Source organism: Natator depressus, chromosome 1, assembly GCF_965152275.1.
Source record: "Natator depressus isolate rNatDep1 chromosome 1, rNatDep2.hap1, whole genome shotgun sequence".
In the NCBI taxonomy this organism is placed as follows: domain Eukaryota; kingdom Metazoa; phylum Chordata; order Testudines; family Cheloniidae; genus Natator; species Natator depressus.
Window position 1 is genome coordinate 291,193,558 of NC_134234.1, and position 11,182 is coordinate 291,204,739.

The window sequence follows — 11,182 nt, forward strand, 5'->3', positions numbered from 1 at the left end:
AAGAGCAGGCACTTTGAACAGGGCAATCAGCCAGGGTGACATACTGAAGGGGATGCGTTTGCTACCTCCCATGTGACCTGACCTGCTGACTGAGAGCCAGCTGCGCTTATGGAGGCAGGCAGCCAGCCAGCCAGGGAGAGAGACATGCATCGCTGGAGAGAGCAGCCCCAAGCTGCAACTTGACTAGACACTCTGTTGGGTAACTCATCCAGTGGGAGCAGCAGGAGTGGGTGCTCTGGGCTCCCCACTCTCCCAGAACAGAGGGCTTCCTGCGTTGGAAGCCATGGGGAATGGGGCTGGGCTGGAAGAGGCTCCCAATCTGATCTCTGGGATGGGTGGCTGAGGTTGAGGGGTGGGGGAGGAGGCGGGATGTGTGTGTCAGCAGCTTGCCTCTGTGTCCCAGCTGGGGAACTGGAGCAGCCTCCCTGCTACCTAGGTTGTGATGGGGGTGGGCCTGCTGCGCTAACCTCCCTTAAGGGCCCCACTTGTCCAGGAAAGGGCTTGCTCTGTCTGCCAGCACTGCCGGCAGGAGCGCACACTTAGCTCTGCACAGGTGAGCACCACGCTAACCAGGGGTGCTGCAGCCTGCTCCCATCCATCCCATCCCTTCCCTGCAGAGAGATGACACATGGGGGGGGGGGGCATGCACGGTCACATACCCTCCTCCCCACAAGTTTTCGGCCAGGATTTACCTGCCAAGCCCTCCCTCCCTCCCCTGTGGAGAGGCAAACAAACAGCAGATGCACCAAATAGCTGGGAGCTGAGAGTAAGGGGGAAGCTGTCTGAGGAGGGAGGGCATGACTCCACCTGTTGGGGGGGAACCTTTAAATTGTGGCCCCTATCCCCATCACAGGTAAGGGTCCTCCCTGCTCCTCTGGTCAGAAGCTTCACTCGCTTGGCCCCAGGGGCTGCCTCCCCAAAGTCAGGCAGTAGGGTGCACAGGAGATAAATGGGTGTGAGATCAGCTCCCCCATGTGCCTCCCCCACCATGTCAACAGGAGTGGCAATGTGGGCCGCAGTGGGTAGGGGAGTTGCATGCAGACTCACTGCACTCTTCCCCGTCCCAGGGATGTTCCCAACACAGTGGTTTTGTAGTTTTAATGGCAGATTAATCATTAAGTTCACACTGTGTTGTAATTGAAATAAATATATTTGAAAAAAGTGTTCTTAAAATGAAAAACGTGCTGGGTCATCATCCGAGATTGCTATACCATGAAGTATATGGCAGAAGGCAGGTAAAACAGAGCAGGAGACATACAATTCTCCCCCAAGGAGTTCAGTCACAAATATAATTAACACATTTTTTTAACGAGTGTCATCAGCATGGAAGCATGTCCTCTGGAATGGTGGCCGAAGCATAAAGGGGCATACGAATGTTTAGCATATCTGGCACGTAAATACCTTGCAATGCTGGCTACAAAAGTGCCATGGGAATGCCTGTTCTCACTCAGCTGACATTGTAAATAAGAAGCAGGCAGCATATCTCCCGTAAATGTAAACAAACTTGTTTTTCTTAGCGATAGGCTGAACAAGAAGTAGGACTGAGTGGACTTGTCAGCTCTAACATTTTACATTGGTTTTTTTTTTTAGTGTAGTTATGTAACCAAAAAGCTCTACATTTGTAAGTTGCACTATCATGATAAAGAGATTGCACTACAGTACTTGTATGAGGTGAATTGAAAAATATTATTTCTTTCGTTTATCATTTTTACAGTGCAAATATTTGTAATAAAAATAATAATATAAAGTGAGCACTGTACACTTTGTATTCTGTGTGGTAACCGAAATCAATATATTTGAAAATGTAGAAAACATCCAAAAATATTTTATAAATTTCAATTGGCATTCTATTGTTTAACAGCGCAATTAAAACTGCAATTAATTGTGATTAATTTTTTTAATTGTGACTTACGTTTTTTAGTTAATTGCATGAGTAAACTGCACTTAATCGACAGCCCTAAAATTAAACACTGGGGGAGACAGTGGAGCCCACAAGTGAGGGGGTGGGAGGAGCCTGTAGAGGCCAAGGGTTATGGGGGGAGCACCAAAATACAAGTTCACCTAGGGTGCCATTTTCCCTAAGGCCCTGTTGTAAGTTCACGTGCCTGGATCCAGACGTGGCATGGCCCAAAATAGCCCAGAGATGCCACTGCTGAGAAATCCCACGCTGTCCTGGGCTGGAGTATGCTTAATGTAGATGGAATCTTCAGGGAATTTCACTAGTAAAATCTAAGAAGCCTCTACTTAGCATGTGCGAACTGTGTTTTTTCAGTGGTTTGTGAATTGACCAAATCTGGGTGGATTTTCACAAGGATGGCAAACAGCACATCTCTGACACAAAAGTCTCCCCCAGCCAAATTTCAAGTGCTTGCTCCAAAGTATGGGGCTGCTATAACTTTTCAAAGAAAAAGTTGCCAAAAATTTTTAAGATAGGCATCGCATCATATTTTCCCTTAGCCTCATTCTTGGAAATGGTGAAACCATTTTTGGTGAAATTAAAAAAAAATCAACCTGAGGTAGATATCCAGCATGGACAATTTCAGCCCAAATGGTTACTTTGGCAATATTACAAGCAACTGAAAACAGGTTATTACAACAGGAAATGTTGTGCAACCTCATAATAGGTGATGCTATTAATCTGACTATAATATCTATAAAATAACTCTGATTGTTATTTTTGAAAAAGAGCCACAGGTAAGCAGTGGATTATCAGCCTCCAGGCACCCCTGGGGCCACTGCGCCAGCTGCCCTGGGACCGCTGCTTCTTGGGTGGTCCCCAGGGCATCCCCAGGACCACTGCTCAGATGCTCCCTGGGGCCACCCCCAGGACCACTGCTCAGGCAGTCTGCAGGATCAGGCACACCAGCCGCTGCTTGGGCCGTCCCCAGAGCCAGCTGCCCAGGGCCTCCTGAGCAGCAGCTGGTGTGGCGGGCCCCAGGTACCATCAAAACAGCTGGCCCTGGGTCACTCCAGCAGTGGCTGGTGCTGCTGGCCATGGGGCGCCCGAGCAGCTGGCCCTGAAGTCAGCCACACCAGCTGCTGCGGAAGTCACGGAGGTCGCGGAAAGTCATGGAATCTGTGACATCCATGACCTCTGTGAAACAATCACAGCCTTACTTATTAGACAGAATAAGGGTTTTCCCAGGTTACAAAACATAAAATGGCTAGATAATACTTGCCACGAGTGGCTAGTAAAAATAATTTATGAATCTAGGGTTTAGAAAGGAAGTTTTAAGTTTGATTTTAAATGTTGCATGTAGAGTGGTTGCTGAATGTAAGGTCTAGACATCTAATTTGTTAGTAAACTGGTAAAAAAAAAAAAGATAAAACTAAGCTGAGAAAGATCAGTTGTTATGTGCTTGTCTGGATGTCCAGATGCAGATGGGGGGTAATATGGTTAACTATGATTTTACTTTTGTAACACAAATAAATGTCCTTTCTCAAACACACAGGATAGATTTGCTTTCCTAGCTAGTAGAATAGTTTGATGTGTTGGTAGGGCAAGTTCCAAGGTTAGGGCCAAATTTAGACTTTAAAGAAAAATCACACCCACAAGACAATTTTTCAAGACTTATGTAAAACTTGATCCTGCAAGGTCTGCCACTAACTTCAAGAGGAGCTGAGAGCACATGGCACCTTGTAGTAATGAGCCCATATTGCAGATGCTGGCTTGATATTTTTTCCCCTTACCTTCAATGTAGTTCATGCTCATGAAATTTGCCAGGCTGGCAATCTTGCAGAACCAAACTTCCATCCGAATGTGGGTGTGCCCTCTCAGTTCTTGGCTTCTCCACTGAGACTATAGCAATAGTACCAGCTGGGATGATGGTTTTTGTGTTGTGCACACCACTTCCCTGAGGGCTGGATGCAGACCACTAACCACACAGTAACAACTTTCAGGCAATATGACTTGGTCCAATTTGTGCTAGGGACCTAGAGGAGAATGGCCGTACCATTGCAAGTTCCTTGAATAAGCTAGCTCGCTTACGTCAGGGTGTCCCAAACTGTTTTCATAGTAATATTTCTCTACGAGGAATAAAAGTATTCTGATGTCTACCCACATGAACAATTTTTTAAAATGAAGTGCTGGACAATGGGTCTTACTGGAAAAAAAAGGTGTGGATTGGGAGTATTGTAATGCTCTGGATGAAGAAGGATGCTCGCTTTTTCTCCTTTCTTGTTCATTTTAGCAGAAGACTCAGCAAACAAACCCATAAATATTCAGCCTGTAATATTCAGTACTGGGTCTGACTCTGGCAAGTGCTAAAAAAAGAAAAAGAAAAAAGAAAAACCTCCTTTTTACTCAAAGAACTGAGAGGGAGGTTGAATTCAAACCCCTCCTACTCCTGTTTACTTCTATTTTGAATATTATTTATTTGTATTACCATAGCAGCCAAGGAGCCTTAGTCTTGGACAAGAACCTCATTGTGCTTGGAGCCCAGACCACTGAGTTCAATGGGACAAGGCACTGGAATACTTTTAAGCATCTGGGCCCTGATGTCTTCAACAGGGATTCGGTGAGTGGGGCTTCTCCACCAGGAATATTAGAGTTCTCTAAGTATGGATCCTCCTCAACATCAGGCAACTTGGGAAGTAGGCAATTATCCACTTTTCCAGGTAAAGTAAAGGTTACACATCAGAGGAGATGTAAGTTACCCTTCAACAAGTAGGCCTTCCCTGTCTATTGACATATAACGTCAATAAGCAGTGGAAGAAATCTTAGTCTTGAGGCTAAGGCATTGGCTGGGGCCTCAAAAAATAAGGGTTCAATTCTAACTTTGCTACAAGCTTTGTGTGGGGCCCTAAGCATGTAATTTCATTGTGATTCAGTACCCTAGCTATAAAATAAGAAGAGTAATATTTCCCTATGTCATAAATATAAAGGGAAGGGTAAACACCTTTAAAATCCCTCCTGGCCAGAGGAAAAACCCTTTCACCTGTAAAGGGTTAAGAAGCTAGGATAACCTCGCTGGCACCTGACCAAAATGACCAATGAGGAGACAAGATACTTTCAAAAGTTTGGGGGAGGGAGAAACAAAGCCTCTCTCTCTGTCTGGGTGATGCTTTTGCCGGGGACAGAACAGGAATGGAGTCTTAGAACTTAGTAAGTAATCTAGCTAGCCCTTCCCTTTATACTTATGACAACAGGTGAAAGGGTTTTTCCTCTGGCCAGGAGGGATTTTAAAGGTGTTTACCCTTCCCTTTATATTTATGACACCCTACCTCACAGAGGTGTTATGAGTATAAAATTTCAGATGCTCCAGGACTGGGGCCTCTGAGACAAACAACCTTTACTTTCACATTCCTGTTGCTTATTTTTTCTTGCTAAGGCGGCATTGGGCTATGGACGGAATGGCTGAATACCCATATGGGGAGAGATGTGTCTGAGCTCATAGTCCCACATAGCCATAGACTATAGTATCTCCAATTTAAAGTTGGCTAAACTGTCTCCTGAAACTGGTGGAGCTAGATGTGGGTTAAGGTAGGGACAGAGGTAGATAAGGATGTTTCAGATACTGTAACTGTGAAATTTCATACTTTATAACATTGCCTTTCTTTTTGTGTTTTGTTCTGAATATAACTTCCATTAGAATGCCCTGGCTTTCTCATGTTTAGGTATTTAAAACTACAGTGTTCTCCCTTTTTATCTTTTAAGATATGGTACTTTCTCATCCTTAATTCCAGCTTAATGAAGTTTTTTGTCTGGGAATTGACACTAAGATTTATTCTCTCCCCCTCTAGTGATTCCCACTAGGTTCATTATTAACAGGGTGTACCATAAAAGGGAGATTTTCATTAATTTAAATGGTCACATTGCCCAGGCCAGAGGGTTTACAAGCTTCAAAGATGGGTCCAATTTAAGAGTTTTTTAGGATCTTGTCTCTTTGAAGAGAACAAATGAGCCATATTACAACACTGATATTCATGTTTCTGAACGCAAATAGGACTCATGTTCTTTTAATCAGATTAAAAACATGAGAATTCCAGGAACAAACTCCAGTAAATTATTTATGCTTGTAGTGAGTAGTAACCATGGTTTGGGGCCAGACTGTGGCTGATTGTATGCATGTATGGTGACAAGATAAAGTGCAAGGGCCTTCCCATTCTGCCTGGGTCCTTGTGAAGGAGGTGAAGTGGAGTAGGGTGAGACCCAGCCTATAGCCCCCAATCCCTCTGAAGTTGAGAGCAGAGCTGCCTCTGGGCATGGCAGCCCACATTATGGCCTTTATGAGGGTAGCAAAGCTTCTGCTCCACCACTCTTTTCCGTAGAGTCTTAGGAGGAATTCTGCTGAATTATTCCTCCTCAGGCTCATAGTGCAGCATGGTCCTCTTCATCTCTCTGTTCACAGTGGCCAGTGGTTAACTCCACATGCTGGCCTGTCATAAATATAAAGGGAAGGGTAAACCCCTTTTAAAATCCCTCCTGGCCAGAGGAAAAATCCTTTCACCTGTAAAGGGTTAAGAAGCTAAAAGTTACCTCACTGGCACCTGACCAAAATGACCAATGAGGAGACAAGATACTTTCAAAAGCTGGCAGGATGGAGAAAAACAAAGGGTCTGTGTCTGTCTGTGTGATGCTTTTGCCAGGGACAGAACAGGAATGGAGTCTTAGAATGGAGTCTTAGGAAGTAATCTAGCTAGGTATGTGTTAGATTATGATTTCTTTAAATGGCTGAGAAAATAGCTGTGCTGAATAGAATGAATATTCCTGTCTGTGTGTCTTTTTTGTAACTTAAGGTTTTGCCTAGAGGGATTCTCTATGTTTTGAATCTAATTACCCTGTAAGGTATTCACCATCCTGATTTTACAGAGGTGATTCTTTTTTACTTCTATTAAAAGTCTTCTTGTAAGAACACTGAATGCTTTTTCATTGTTCTTAAGATCCAAGGGTTTGCGTCTGTGGTCACCTATGCAAATTGGTGAGGATTTTTACCAAACCTTCCCTAGGAAGTGGGGTGCAAGGGTTGGGAGGTTTTTGGGGGGAAAGACGTTAACAAACAACGTTTTCTCAGGAACCCAGATAAAGTTTGGTGGTGGCAGTGGAAGTCCCAGGGCAAAGGGTAAAATAGTTTGTACCTTGGGGAAGTTTTAACCTAAGCTGGTAAAAGTAAGCTTAGGAGGTTTTCATGCAGGTCCCCACATCTGTACCCTAGAGTTCAGAGTGGGGGAGGAACCTTGACATGGCCTTTCATCTTTAATGTGTCAGTTCTGTGTGGATATTCTGTCTGCTACCTTGTATTTTATCGAACTCACTTGTAGAGAATATTACAGAGCAGAGCATACCCTTGCATATATTATCCTGTAAGAAAGCACCTACCTCCTTCTTCCCTCCCACCAATATACTTTCCATGACCACAGTCCCAAATTGTGTGTATGCTCTTTTAAGCTATCAAAGAAAACAGGTCCTTGTGTCTGAAATAAGACTTTGTTTAAAACCTTTCTGAGTCAAAGATTTTGATCCTGGCATTTTGATGTAGCATTTTACCACCAGCATCCACCTTTAACAGAGTTTGTTTCCCTCTTTTGGTTCCATTCTTCAACCTGTTCACCGAGGAGATCTTTAAATATGACATTTATAACTTGTATTTGTTTAGTTAGTTCACTGCTCATCTCTGAGTTTCAGTGAAGATCGGTATTGACTGTACGTGAGAGACTTGTGACGGTTATTATTTTTGAATCTGTAACATTCAAATTAAGTGCAAAGTCTGGTGAAAATACACATTTTGTTCTCCCTTTCAACACCCGTCTGATAGGGAATCACACTCTTTGACCTTGACAAATTATTTTCTTCTCCTTTATATTTTCTGGCTGCAGTCTGGATAGAATTAAACTTTTGTAGAACTGTAGTGCTGATTTTGATGCTGTTGATCAAGCAACAGGACCAGATTCCTCTCTATATTGTTCAGACACTTGGATATTAAGAGTTCTAATTAGGCTTCTAGCCAGTGATGGATGAGTTGTGTCTCCCTGCACCATGAGGGACTTTCATGTCTAATGAGAATAAATCTCTAAGCAGTTTTTCTACAAGTTCTTTCCAGATTTCACTCTTTAAGGCTTATATCAAGGCCAATAAATCACAGGTTCTTTCACCATGCTCTTTTCAAGTTTTTGCACTGTATTGCAAAACTACAAAACTTAGAGATTTTCCATATGCTCTGTAGAGTTTTCCATTTGTCAAGCCTTTACAGGGATTATAAAAAGCTACCTGAATTCAAAAAGAATAAATAGATAACTATCCCAATTTCCCTATGAAATATAGATGGAAGATACTATTGCATAGTTTGACAATGGGATATGATGTTTTGATATAATAGGTGGGCTAAAAATACCCAGTATTTAATGCCCGCAGGAATCAACTCATTTGAAGATTAACCTTCAAGAGTATCTACTTAAGAGAATGAAACAAAACTAGGAATAATTTTACTATTTCCAAATCCAGATAAAACTTTTGACTGGGTGAAGTACATTGTTATTGGGTTTTTCAATAATAAGGTATTATCTGGCCCTAAATTCAGGTAATGAATATTGATAAATAATATAATATGCTGATGAGCATGGTATCCAAATAGGTATATTTATGTTATTGAACTGTGGCTTTCTTTGAGATCCAAGATGGCAAATAATAGAGACAAGAGAGTCCCAACAAAAAGGATATTTGGTCTATGTGATAGTCAAAAACTAAATGTGAGGTAGGCACTAAATGCTTAGCCAAGGAATTGACAAAGGAACACATTTTGAGGCCTTGTCAGAAAAACACGGGAAAGTTTTTTCAATATAACTTAAGGTGAGAATTTAAACCAATAAAGTTAAACTGGTATAACCCATGTTAGACATTCTTATTCCAATATAATAGGATCTTTTTTCAGGTTAATTTATATTGCTTAGGCAGGAGTTTAAGCTAAACTGAAAAATAAAAAAGCCATACTAAAATAAGAGTGTTCAAATAGGGAGTTATGCTTGTATACCTGTATAACTATATTGGTATAACTGGTAAAACTTTACTGTGTAGATAAGGCCTGAGAGGTACTGAACACCCACAACACCCACTGACTTTCACAGGAGGTGCAGAGGCTCTGCAGGTAGTGTTCAATACCCCGCAGCATTGATCCCACCATAGATAGGAGTTAATATAGAACATAAACTTAGCCTAGAAGTGAAGTGGGGAAGCCACAAGATAGCAGAATGCTTAGTACCAACAGTTTGTAACAAAAGAAGACATTCTGAAGTAAATATCCACAATTGTTACAGAAAATGTCCAATGAATCACACAAGTCAGACTGCTATGAAACATGTGCTACTCCTGGGGGAATTCTATGCCATTGCACAATGCAGAATTTTGCAGAAATTAATGTGTGTGCAGAATTTCCCTTTTTCCCCCACAGAAACGGGCTGCAGAGATGTTAGTCACCACTAGGGGCTGTTGAACCCGGCAGAGCCCAGTTCGCAAATAGAAGACAAGGCCTGGGACAGAGGGAGGAAACTGGAGGGTTCCCAGCAGCTGCAATTCCCAGCATACTCTGAAGGAAGGAGGTGGTGTGCAGGAAACTCCTTGCAAGCCCAGGACCCAGCATCAGGCTGTTTCTCCCTCTGGATCCCTGGGCTCGAGGAGGGTAGGGTCTGTGAGTGTCTGAGCGGGGGTGGGGACGGGACGGCTAGGCTCGGGGGGGGGGGGGGGAGAAAGGGGAGACTCACACCCTCTCCCCCCTCAGAGCCCAGTCTGGGCCAAGGGGGCCCAATGGCTGGCCTCTGGGGGGTAGGGGTGTGAGTGTCTGGATGTGGGGGGGCGGGGGAATGGCTGGGCTCTTGGGGGTAGAGTTGTGAGTGTCTGGCCACCTGATGGGGCTCTGGGGAGGAGGAGCCAGAGAAACAGGAACTGGGTTGTCATAAGGGGTTTTTTAACTCTCTACTCCTGGGGGAATTTTCGTGTGTGTCTGTATTGTTACAGACCTACTGGCTGACAGGTATTCTGAAATAAATTACCAGAATAATTGAAACTGGTTATATAGTGATTGGTGTGATTATAATGATTATATAGTGTTATTTTGACAAATAACATTTGCAGAATTTTGCAGAATTTTAAAATATTGTGTGCAGAATTTTTAATTTTTTGGTGCAGAATTCCCTCAGGAGTAATGTGCAAAGTCTGGAGACAACCAAACATGTTACCAGAATACAGGTGCATATACATGTGTGCCCATTTTTTGCTTGGGCTGTGGGGCAATATGTATGGTTCTGGAATACTTGGATATTTAGCTTTGCCATAATAAATGTAAGCTGTAATGTGACTTACTTGTTCAAGCCACTCCTGCTAAGGAAGAATAATTAGCTTAGTGGGCGTGTTTAGGGGCCATTGCTGGGTCATATCAGTAGCAAATGTGCAAACACACTCCCTCCCACTTCCGCTCACACTCAGTTTTAAAAAATTCTTAATCTCCTGGGTCACAAAGTGACATAACAGAGCCTGACCTTTACTTAGTCACTCTCTTTCCTGAAACTGAACAATTTACTGAACACAGTTGCCTAGATGCAGTCAGATAGGAAGGAAAAGAGGGCTATTTTGAACAAACAGACTTACACAATGCTATCAGTGAGTGGAGGCATTGTCCTGGAGGGGTTGGGTTGTTTTTTTTTTGGCTCATCCTAAATGGCTTAATCACCGGGAATTTGAAAACATAACCAGCTCTATGTAGTGTGTCTGTACTATGACTGGTTTTCCTATGGTGGTTCCATTGAGAATGAGTTTGTCCAATAAACAATAAAGTGAAGCAGTCTTTTAATTGGATACTGTGGGCTTTTCCATTTTTCATTATACTTTGCTGCACAGTGCATCCTAGAGTAATCAAATTGCTTTTAGAGATAATGTATATATTTATATATATAAGCTGAGAGCTAATAAAATTTCATCTAGACAGCCTTATAGGTAGTGTTGGGGAGGAGCCAGAGGTCTTGACATATGTAGGTGGTACATGTAAGTACCAGACATAGGGAAAAGTAGGAGAGAGGTCTTGGAGGCCAAATTTAGGCTGCTAGATAAGAGATTAAAGTTCAGGACTTCCACGATAGCATTTCTGAAATGCTTCCAGTTCCATGTGCAGGGCTAGTAAGACACACAGAACTGCAGTGTTTCAACGTGTGGATGAGACAACAGTGTAGGGATTTAGGTTTATCAGGAACTGGGGCA